The sequence below is a fragment of the Pteropus vampyrus genome, unplaced genomic scaffold (assembly GCF_000151845.1).
Source record: "Pteropus vampyrus isolate Shadow unplaced genomic scaffold, Pvam_2.0 Scaffold311, whole genome shotgun sequence".
In the NCBI taxonomy this organism is placed as follows: Eukaryota; Metazoa; Chordata; class Mammalia; order Chiroptera; family Pteropodidae; genus Pteropus; species Pteropus vampyrus.
Window position 1 is genome coordinate 151,616 of NW_011889092.1, and position 12,116 is coordinate 163,731.

Genomic DNA, 12,116 nt, shown 5'->3' on the forward strand with positions numbered 1-12,116 from the left:
AACTGGAAGTTTGTACCTTTTGACGTCCTTCACCCATTTTTCTCACACAAGTTTATGTGGTTTGAATAGAGATGTTGCTCCTGCCAGCTTCTTTCCCTAACTTCTATGATTGGTGCAGGGATGGGCACTGGGCTTGTTTCAGAAGAATAAGAATCTGACTCAGGACTTCTGTTGGGAGGATTGTGGGGGAAAGAAGCTCTTTCTACTGGTTTTACTGATAGGATAGAGTATATGCATAGAACTCTAGGTGGCCACAAAGTGGGATCCTGCCTGAGAATGGAGCAATAGTGAGAAAAGTAGAGGATGAAAATGCAAAGAAAGAGCTTCCCCAAAACATAATCTGAGCTCCTGGATCCAGCCATGCCTGAAGCCAGTGTCTCCAGATTTTGCAATTACATGAGCCAATAATTTCCTTTTTCTACTTAAGTAAGTTCGAGTTGCAACTAAGGTTCCTGACTGATAACACCTACCTCCTCTGCAAACCCTAATCTTTGCTGACACCACTTTCTTCTACATCCCCATAGCCCTTATTGTTTAAACCATAAGGTTCAAAAATCCATATTTACACACCATGAACCACATGAACACACATACCCTCATTAATAGTTATTTTTTATGGAGTACTAGCTATGTGCCAGGTACCAGGTGAAGCACTTTACATATATCTTACTATAAAATGTAGAGTTTTTTTTATCCTCATTCTACAGATAATAAAACTAAGACTCAGAGAGGTTAAGCTTTCACAGCCAATAAGTGGCAGGGCTAGGATTCAAAACCAGTTCTGTGGGACCCCAGAGGCCGTGTTCTGGACTGTTGTGCCACTTTGCTTCCAGGACACAGTATGTGTGAGGCTGAGATGGGGGAGAAGAGCCACCTAGATCTTCAGTCTTCTGACAATCACACCATCCCACCCTTGCTCCACCTCTTCCAGTGCTCTTTTCACTGTTCTGAGCTTCCTGCAGAGGCAGGAGAAGTTGAGGCACAGAATGAGAAGACAAAGCGTCCTGAGGGTCACAACTGACAAGCCAAAAGAAGACAAGATCACAGAAGCGCAGACTCAGGCCACTGATGAGTAATGGAAAAAATAACTAGATGTGATCGTTAAACTTCCTCTGTGATTCACATTGTATTTCCCTCTGGTGACCCAAGCTTCTGAGACTGTTCGCAGACACCATCTCACCCAACCTTCCAACCTTCTAGATAAATATTGGGTTACATCCTGGGTATTCTATGGTAAAAAGAGACACCTCGTCTGTATTCTCGTAGTGCTTACAGTCTAATAAAAAAGGCAGACCCCAAATCAGTACACAGATAGGTAGAAGACTGGGTTGAGTTCTATGAAGAAAACAAGAGAACTGGATGGATGATGGTTCCATTTACAGAGAAAACTGAGGGGGGCCAGGGAAGGAAGTCAAGAGTTCCAGCCTCAATGTATTATCTCAGCAGAGATGTCAGGTAGGTAGATATAGGAGTCTAGTGCTCAGAGGAAAGGTCTGGTCTAGAGATTGAAAAAGCATCCTGTTATCCTTCCAGGTATTCAGGTCTATCTTTTCTTCAAAGCTTTCCCTGATAACACAATTCCTAGTGATCTTCCCTTTCATGATATTCATTCATTCATTCATTCATTCATTCATTCAACAAATTCTCAGTAAGGGCTACTCTGTGTAGGCTTAGCGTTGGCTTAATGCCCTCAAGGAGCTTATGTTCCAGGTGTGGAGTCAAAAATAGAATAGATAGTTATAACACAGAATGGTAAGTGCTATGGTCAAGGGAAGAGCAAGAGGTTATAGCAGAATGGGCCTCTGTATCAGCCAGGACTAGCAGGAAGCAGATGGTCATTTCATGTCAGTAGTTTGAGGAGATTCTATTCAGGGGTGGGCAGAGATTATGGCAACCAGAAGAGGTCATGAAGTACCCTAGGGCTTGAAACATTTGGGTATTATTATTGCCCCAGGCCTTAAAGGGAGAGAAAGGGGGTGTGGCTACAGGAATCCAGAGCTGAGGAGATCACTGAGACTGGGCTGACAGACAGGAGCTGTGAATTTCAGTTGAGGGATGCAGCAAGACCAACAACAGCAAAAGGTTTTTTTTTTTTTTAATAAGTTAAATGTATCAGATGATATTAGAAGTTACTGAAAAACATGACTGGGAAGGAGGTTAGGGAAGACAAGAAAAGGGAGGGATGGGAATTTGTAAATAGGATGGTCAGGGAAGGCCTCACCAAAAAGTCAGTACTTAAGCAAAGAAGGAGGTGTATCTCTAGATGAGTCTTCCCCTAAGCTCTCCAGTCAGCCCACTGCTCTCCCCTGCGCACTCTGTCCCAAGGTCAGGGCCTGGTCCCAAACTTCTTTGGATTAGAGAGTTCCTTGAAGGTTCTTCTCGGACTGTGGTCTCCCTGGAATAGGAATTCTGTTTCATCCTTCTTTTCCTTATCTATTAATAATAGAAGCTGCCATTTATGAAGCACATGAGTCATGCTAGGCCCAGTTCTCGGGTTATACACATTGGGTCAACTTAGCCTAATAGCAAGCCTGCAAGACACAGAATGGGAAAATGAGGCAGTACAGTCCACTTTCCAATGGCCCTTTGACCAGCTGCCTTCCGCAATAGGGTTCCTGCCCCAGCCTCACTCCAGAGAAGGGGAAGTAGAGGATAAACCTTAAGTTTCAGAAGGACTAAAAAAGGGAACAAAGATTAGGCATATACTTTATGTCTCCAATGGGCACAAAGACCAAAGATTAAAAATCAATAGGAGGCAGTTTTTGTCAAAATGTGAAGACAGCCTAACAATCAGAGTCGGGGCTGCCTCAGAGGCAATTAGTTTCTTATAACGAGAGTGTGCAAGAGAAGCTGAACAATTTCATTTAAAAATAGGGGATTCTTAGGGAAAGCAATTTGACTAAGTAACTCCTTCCAACTCAGATTCTACCACTAAATGATTCTAGAATTCTAGAAGTTCGTGTGATTCTAAGACTATGATTCTAAAATTTCATTAGAATAAGAGATAATTCCTAACTTCAAAGAATTCACAATCTAGTAGATAAGGTGGGCAAATTGTTACTTTTGATACTGTAATAATAGTCCTATAGAGTAAATAAGGCCCTGAACAGGATGTGGGAAAGAACCCTAACAGAATCGCCTCAAGGCTGGTCTCAAGAACCACTTGCATCAGCATTGTTTGAGAATCTTTTTTAAAAAAGAAAAAAATATGCTAATTTCTGGCCTACATTTCTCCTGAATCAGTACCTCCGGAGTTGAACCCAAAAGTCTACTTTACTAAAATGAGTACCAAGGTGAGTCTTAGAATGAAATTTGAGACTGCATGCCCAGGCTTAGGATGACTTCCCTGAGAGGTGATACGCAGACTGAAAAAAAAAAAAAAAAAGTAGTTGGGTCAAAATATGCAACCACAGAAATAACACAGAAGTAATGTGTTTTGATGAAGGTTAGCAATTTTGTACAAATTCCCTCTATGTGGCAGGTTTTTTAAAAATGATAGCACTTCTTAGATATAATTTGCGATTCTGTGATTGAGGGTATGTGTCTCAAATGTCCTGGAATGGATCTTTGTAAGGGAGCAAGAGCTGGCCTGTTTATTATTAATTATCCCAAGGCCATAGATTGGTAACGAGGAATCTGATAAGGACTCCCTACAGAGTCCCTGAGGGGCCCTTCCCTGACACTGTCCACTCCCCTGACTACAGCCTCCTGGCCCTCATTTTCAGCTGCCCCTGGCTGTTTCTCTTTTCTGGAGGTGTGCTGGCACCAGTTGTCTGAGCAAGTGAAGGACTATTGAGATTTGGAGGGAGGAAACACCAATTGGGGTGAAGTAGAGTGGTGTAGTGGATTCTGAGTCTGAGCTCTGTCACTATCTTTCTTGGTGAGTCTAGGTTGAACCCAAAGGAATTATCTCTTATTCAAGTCCTGTGTTAGGAATTATCTCTTATTCAAGTCCTTTCCCCAAAGTGGGCCTCTGTGTTAGAATCAGATTATTTCTCCAGTGACCAACCGGCTTTAATGTTTTGTATTCTAAGATCTCATCTGACCCAAACCAATACCCTGTGAAGAATGCATACACGAATTGTACCTATTTTATAGCAAGGAAGTCAAGGCTCCATGAGAAGCAGTGACTTGTCCACCACCACCACGCAGCCGTTAAGAGCAAAGCCTTGATTTCACCAGCACCCAACACTCAGCCTCGCTTTCTGGAGACTGGCCTCAGGCTGGGCAAGCTGAAGAGAAGCGAGAGGTTTTCAGTCTCAGGTCCAGGAAGCAGGCGCTGCAGGGGACGGAAGGATCGAGCCTACAGCCGGGTGAGGCCACGCAGCTGGGCGGAGGCGCCAGAAGCCAGCCTGGGGAGAAGGGGGTGTGCTGAGGGCCGGGCGGGGCCAGGAGAGCGGACGCCCTAGGGAAGAGAAAAGCGAGCCAAGTGCGGGTCAGAGCGCAGAGCCTCGGGGGCGCGGGTTACATACAGAGTGGTCTGCGGAGCGAAGGGCGCAGTGCGAGTGCCCCCTCCAGCACACCGCGCGGTGTCCGACGAGCAGACCCGCGCCCCTCGGAGCCTTGCGGAGAGGCAGGTAAAGCGCACCCGCAGGGTCTGGACCGCTGAGCTGGCGCCGGGGGTAGAACTGAGCGATCTTCTCGCCTCCCCCGAGACCGCCGACCCGAGGTGGGGGCGGCTCAGACAAAAAGCTGATACTTCCCAGGACGGAGACGCGGGGATCCCGGGGCCGCACGTGGGAGTTCGAAGCTGGGCTCCTGCCTCGCGCTGCCTGGAAACCATGGGAGCTTGTGGAGAGCGGCGCGAAAGCTCCTTCCACATCCACAGATATGCAAGCGAGCACGTGTGGGTCCGTCGCGAGAGCCCACGCAGAAATGGCACTCTGGAAGCCAGCGCAGCTTCTGGCTTGGCCGGAGCGGCTTGATCTGGAGAGTTGACTTGACCATTGAGCCCCTCTCCCTATATGCACTGCTGGCCCGGGGAAAGCCTGGGGATTCCCAAAGGCATTTTCTGCTGCTAATAACATAGGTCTAAACTGGGAACCAGGAGATCTGGGTTCTAGTTTACAGGTTGTAAATCTGTGCCAGTAGCCCACCGCTTTCATGCCGTGTGCTTTCTTCTCCAGGATCACCGCCCATAAAATGAGTCTCCGGGTCCTGTCGCCCGTGCACTCAATTGGCCCATGAGAGCCAAGGGGTTTAGACCTGGAAGTCTCTTGTCTAGAAAGTAGATGAATTTAGACCCTTGTGTGAGAGCCCATGGAGAGTATCTTCTCCCATCCCATCAACCTACTGCTCACCAATTTGCATATGTGGGAACTGAGGCCCAGGGAGAGATGACTTGCCCAGGGTCATACCTGGGACCAAGTCTCCACACCCTAGCCCAGGGCTCCACTCCACCTACAAAGGTGCCATGTAAGTGCGTAAGCTCTGGCATCCAGCTGCTCTGTCTCTCCAAATGGAGGAGACCCATGCTGGAGCCATAGAAAGTGCTTTCAGATTTTGACTTCTTAAGATTATAACCAACAACCTTCTTCATCTTTACTCGCTCCACAATTCTCAAAACACATTTCTCGCCACAAACTGAAAGGGTGGATGCTCAAGATACCTACTAAGAGGAAGGCAAAACAAGAAACAATCTTACTGAGGTTGGAATGGAATCTTACAACCAAAACACATGGCTACACATGTTGACAAAATAGGGGCAGGTCTCTTGATTCCCACCTTAGTGTGTTCTCTGTCAGTTACAGGACTATAGAATGTTATCCCCACATGGAAAGAGACTACAGGGCTGATCAGAGAGGACGCAAAACAAGGAAGGCTTCTGACGGAGGTAAGGGTGTCTGAGAATCAAGAAGAATAATAAGAACCTTTGGCTCCTTCTGAAGGTAGGAGAACCAAGGGTGGGGAGAGGGAACATAGGAAAAGTTGTTCCTGGTAATATTGGGGTGGGTAGGTAGATAACAAAACAGAAAAGGAAACAAGGTGGTCAGGCTGCCCAGTAATTATCTCATGTTTATATAATACTTTGCAATTTCTGAAACACGTTACTTTTTATTGTCTCCCCCAGTTCCCATGTGGGGTAATTAGGGGTAATTATCCCCATCTCATAGATGAGTTTCAGAGGAAATAAGTGCAGTGCTCAAGGTCACATAGCCAAGCATACAGCCAAGATTGGAACCATGAAAGGAACACTTGAAAGGCAAGATCACAGGCTGGGTAACTGGGAGTTGGACTGTGTATGTGCAGTGGGTGGGTATGCCTAGCCACACCCTGGGTAGGTACACAGGAAAGAGGGTTGCAAAGCCACTGCCAGTGTTTTGGGGCCAAGAATGTTTGCCCTTTGGATTGAATGGGGTTCAGGTGCAGGGAACGTTTGGGCTTAGAACTCCTCCTTCCCTGACTCACTTCCCCATCTGACTGAGATGGCTTCTTTTCTTCGAGCCCCCTCTTGCCCAGACAAAATAGAATCTGTTTGGCCTGCCCTTGAAATTGTTTAAGAACTATAAGCTGTTTTCATGAATGTGTATGTGTGTGCTGAAGGGGGATGGTCTAATAATAAGAGGCATTGATTCATTTATTCTCTAGTGCCTGCTATGTGTTCAGGCCAAAGTAATAAAGAAATATATGAGGCACAGGTCCCTGCCCTCGTATCTCACAGTGCACAGTTTAACATATATATCTATATCTGTTGAAATCTATATAGATACATACACATAATTTCAGTGCAGCATGCCGCTCTTATATGGTTTTATGTGAAGCACTTTAGGAACAGGGACTAACTGGCTGGAGAATGGGGAAGGGGGTCTCTCAGAAGAGGGTCTAGAGAGATGACATTGGAGCTGGGTCTTGAAGGATGAATGAGAGTTCACCGTGCAGATAAAAAGAGAAAGGGTGTTCTTGCCTAAGAAAACAGCATGAGCAAAGGCAAGAGGTGTGCAAGTGCAGGGAATGTTTGGAGAATGGCCTATAGCTCAGAACCATGGGGCACAGGGCACTGGGGAAAACTGGTAAAGTGTGGTAAGAGGGAGGATCACATCCAAAGGAGTATGGAATGATAATCAGAAGGTTAGACCGTCCCACAGGCAACAGAGAACTTATAGTGGAAAGATCTATAGATGGGATGCCTGTTTCTGATCCTAGCTCTGCCCCTCCTAGACTGTGAAACCTTGAGCAAATGATTTGCTCTCAGGAGGATGAGAGCGGGGGACTCTATCTTCTCACTGGTTGAATGAGTGGGTTGCACCATGACATGATTATTAAGATCCCGTCTTGTTCAGATTCTATTCCTGTGTCTCTTTCCAACCATACATTAAGGTCCATTCCTGCAGTTCCTCTCCCACCCACTAGCTCCCCAGTCCATGGTGGTGATAAGACCTCCAGAGGGACCCATGGCAAAACCGTGCAGTCCCAGGAGTTATCTTTATATCCCCTACTCGCTTTATGTGACACCCTGCCCTGCTTCTCTCTCCCACATTTCCAGGCACTTAAAACACTCATTTGAAAGAGTAGCTGAAACAGAGCGATGAGGAAACCAAAGAACCAATGGTGGAGTTCCAGTTTTCCCCAGAGAAACCTGAATGAAAATCTCACTAAGATACCCAGTTCATCCTTCAGATCACAGCTGTACACCTCCATCCCCAAGTTAGAGGCCAGGCAAGTTCAAGTCAAGAACATTTAGGGAGAACCTATTAATATGCAGAAAATAGTGGCAGCAGAATGTGGAAGAAGAGAGTACACCTGGCTTGTTTAGGGGATCAGGGGAAGATCTAGAGCAGAAAAGACCCTGGGAGAGGAGACCATAAAGGAAGGTTAACTCCTCCAAAACTTACCACCTTCCCGCCTAACGGGATCCTCAATTGAGATTAGTGAGAATCTGGAATGCAAAAAAAAAGCAGAGTCCTGGAGTCAAAGGAGAGGATGCTCGAGGACACCAGAAGCTGTGTTTGGTGTGATATGCAGCTCAGATGTCAGGGGATGCTCCCACTGGTAGTGGAAAGAGCACCTGAATGGCGCCCCCACAAGACCTGGGTTCTCATCCGAACTCTGCTGTTTACTAGCCTTGTCATTTTGAGTGAGTCACTCTCCCTTCCTGAGCTTCAGTTTCCCCACCTACAAAAAAGAGTTGGCCTAGAATCTACATTCTAAATGATCGTTAAAATCTCCTTCAGCTTAGTCAGTCAGTCACTGTTCACCTTCCTTCCTAACTGGTCTATCTCCTATTTTAAGATAAGGACTCTCTAGAGCAAAAGGTCTGTCTATCCCATCACCATGAATGTCACAATTGGTGGCTGTCTTGAAGAGAGAAGCCAAGGGGCTCAGAAAGAGGAACAAAATTCTCAATGTTGCCAACTGCCAAATCCCCAGTTTGGGACCCAGGAGCAGGTCACGGAGAACCAACCTGTCCCATTATCAACACTCTGCTTCCCCTGACCCAACAGGATGCCCCTGTACCCAGGTCCTCACTCCCACCCCAACCCAACACCTAAAGATAAGTAACTATGACTTCTTTGTGCCTCCCAACAGAACCATAAGCATCTGGGTCTATTCAGAGAGGTCCTGGAAGGAGGGCCTGAGGGATGAATAAGGTTTCATGAACCTTTACTCCTCTCACTGAATCTTGCCTCAGAGCCCACACTGTCCCCTACACTGTCCCCCACACTGTCCCCCACTCTCTGCACAGAGTCTGTCTCCTCCCCAGGTTAGATCGCCCTGGCAGGTGAGCTGCTAAGAGAAAAAATGAACAAGTCAACCGATTCAGTTCTCAGTTTACCTAGGCTGGAATATTAAGTGTAACTCAGTCCCAGGGCTCAGAATCTTAACTTGTGAGGAAAAAGTCTGCAGCTCTATCTTGTGATTTAAGGGGGCTCTGGAAAGCCCCCCAAATACCTGTCCCACCAACCTATCCAGTCTCCCATAATCTCACAGTGCAGTTTTGTGATCTGTACCCTCTTGGGATGTTAGAGCTAATGAGAGACTTAGGACATTATGCAGTAAAACCCCTTCAGTTTACAGATGCAGACAGAAGCTGGAATCCAGAGAAAGGAAGTCACATGCCCAAAGTCACACAAGTAGCAGCTGAACCAAGACAGCTCCTGGAGTTTCCATTTCTTTCATTATAAAATGAGGGAGGTTTAGACCAGATGGACTCTGAAGGCCCTGCCAGCCTCTGTTCTATAAAAATAAAACCATCACCATGTCTGTGGAGTATCTAGTGCCAGGCAATGCATATTTTTCTTTAATTTTTACAATGAGCTCTGCTACAGATATTGCTGTGACCATGTTTGCACCCAGTCTATCCAAATAGGTGATGGGGAACTTCGACTGTTCCTATGTAAAATATCAACCCAACTGCCAACTGCCGTTCTGCCACTCACATCATTCCCTTGATCTCAGGCCGTTTCAGCCTTTCAGAGGCTCCTGCTAAGATACCAGTGCCCTTGGGAAAGGGAATGTTGTAGGCTACACTATTAGCTAGTCCCTGAGCAGGAGTCTACATGTTAAATTGAGATTCCTCATGCAGTCATCTAGTTGAGATATTGTGGGCCTGGAGTCGAGGGACAGCAATCAGATGTCCCTTGGCCAGTACACAGTTCCTGTAACTGTAACTGTAACCCTAGGCTGGCCTGACCCAGCTGCTGCAGGAAAAGGAGAGGAAGCAAGGCTCTTGCACAACTCTAGGGGCCCAGCCTTAGGCGATCCTCCCTGGTTCTGAAGTTTTTTCTGTATCTGCCCTGTCTCCTGCTTTCCAGCTCTGGACCTTCCCAGCTCCCGAAGTCAATACTGAGACCCCAGATGTGTCCAGAGACATCCTGAAGAGGCTGAGGGGCTGAGAAGCATTAAGGTGCCCAAAGGAAGATTCCTGAAGCCGATTCGGAGCCAGGGAATTGGCTTGCTATTTGGTGAGTCTTCTAGACTGGGGCTGCCCTCCCTCTGCCCTATCAGTTAAAACCCCCTTTGAAAGGGTACCTAAGAAAACCGGTAACAGTGACTGTTCTGGGAAAGAGCCCTGGGCCACTAGGAACAGGGAGACTTCATCTTCATTGTATGCCCCGTGTATACATATTTACTTCTCAAAAATGAAAAATAGGTTTTCATTTACACGTTTTTCATTAAAATATATTTTAAAAATCTTCACCATAGTAAAAATATATGCTCAAGCAAGCCTGGAGGGAAGCAGGACAGGGATGATAATTTTTTTTTTTTAGTTGTAGTTAAAAAAACTCCACAAAACATAAAATTTACCATGTTAACCTTTTTTAAGTGCCAACTCAGTAATGTTAACCGTACTCATACTGCCATGCAGTGGTTTTCTAAAACTTCTTCATCTTGCAAAACTGAACAACAATTCCTGATGTTATTCTTTTTTGATAGATGAGGAAACTAGAGCCCGAACAGGGCAAGAAACTTATTTCCTTCAAAGTGGGCTTCTCCAGATGCTTACAACATCTGTCTGTTGTCTACCTGTAAAACTGTCTGAGGCCCTTGACTCCCTCAACCCTTGTATTAGCCATTCCCTCCCCAAGATGCCTCTCACATCTCACATCTGTCCTTGCCCTCCACGTTGGCATCCCCATGGCACCACCTCAAGATTCAGTATCTTCCACCTGAACCATTATAATACCCTTGTTACTGGGCTCTGTTCTTTAATTCTTGCCCTCAATGCAGTCCACATAGCAGCTAGTGTCCTTTGCAAGCACAGATCTGATCCTTGTGTCATTTTTAAATACTGTTGTACAGCTCTTCCCAACTACAGGGTAAAGTTCCAACTCTTTCATCTAGCATTCAGAGCCTTTCATAATCTGGTTGGGGACAGTGTCTCCATCCCACATCCTATCTTATCCTTCCACACATCTTACAATCCAACCTCTTTGTGCTACTTTCCATTCTTCTAAACACTTATGCGCTTTCTTGTTGTCATGCCTTTGTTCATCTGTTTCTTTTTCTTGCCTTTTCTACTTCCTAAAAACCCTTCAAGGTTCAACTGCAATGCCTCTATCACTGTGAATATTCTCTGAGCCCTGATAAAAATTCGCCCCTTCTTCCTCTAAGCCCCAGTGGCCCCTGGCTTGTCGCCTACATTATAGAAATGCTGGCAATCTGCCCCCAAGTGCAGGCACTGGGTCAGAGCCTGCCCAGGAGTGGGCCTTCATAAACGATGACCGAGCCATTAATTGAACGATTAGTCGAGCCATTAATTTCATTGTGCTGCTGCTGCTTTTCATTGGCTCACACGAGGGAAGAAGATGGAACAAATTTCTTGCCTGACAAGTGGGGTAGTAGAGGAGAACCTCTGCCTTCTGGATCTTAACTCAGTGAGCCCTTGTTCTCTTTCCCTCCTCCATCCAGACAAAGTAGTTCAAGTGCTAGATAGGAGGGGGCCCCAAAGGCCTTGCATGAAATGTGGGCCAGTCCTGGGTGATTGCTGTATTATTTAGATTCCTCCTCCTAACTTCTGCATTCATAGAGTCGTTCACGAATATTTGTCATGGTCATAACTAACCGTCATCTTTTCTGGGAAAGAGGTCTTATGGCTAATAGCCAAGTTTGTTAACTTCTGTTGGTCAACAGCTCTATCTAGATAAGAGAGGGTTTTGGAACCAGTCAGTGAACTCTGAGTGTTTGGACTGTGAAGAGACGTCCCTAAAGTGGCCATCTTTACTGGAGACCATTGAGGAAAGGAGAACACCCATCCAGCTCAGAGTAGATCACCAGAGAAGGAGAATTCCCAGCCAATTCAGGGTAGTCCCCTAGACTTGGGAGAGAGGCACAGCCCTGCTGACCAGGAGCATGTGGTCTGCTAATACCCTTATCAATAACGAGAGGACAGCCACACAGTGCCTTACATGTAAGTGTTGGGACAAAGGCAAGGCTGCGGTGATAAAGCTTGTGGACTATGATTAAAGGCTAGGGTGCACTCAGTGAAGGCTTCCTGAAGGAAATGAGTGCGGAGCCTTGTTTAAAGGGAAGGACATGTTTTTTAGAGACTAGATGCAAGGCTGTCCTTGGATGTTTTTCTAAATTATAGACTAAGGATCTCTGAAAAGAGGGAAAAACATCATCACCTGTTATATGCCAGGTACACAGGACTTTGCATCAGGAGGCAAGATAGTTGA

The 12,116-nt window shown here is 46.1% G+C and overlaps 1 protein-coding gene across 2 annotated transcripts in view; it reads left to right on the forward strand.

Moving 5' to 3' along the window:
- Positions 1–4,476: 4,476 nt before the first annotated feature.
- Positions 4,477–12,116, forward strand: part of KCNE3 (potassium voltage-gated channel subfamily E regulatory subunit 3) — a 9,886-nt gene continuing 2,246 nt past the window's right edge. For both annotated transcript variants that reach the window (XM_011377365.2, XM_023521671.1), the window contains exons 1-3: positions 4,477–4,577; positions 5,751–5,833; positions 9,753–9,902. The gene's annotated coding sequence lies outside the window, so the exon portion shown is untranslated. The remainder of the gene's footprint in view (positions 4,578–5,750; positions 5,834–9,752; positions 9,903–12,116) is intronic.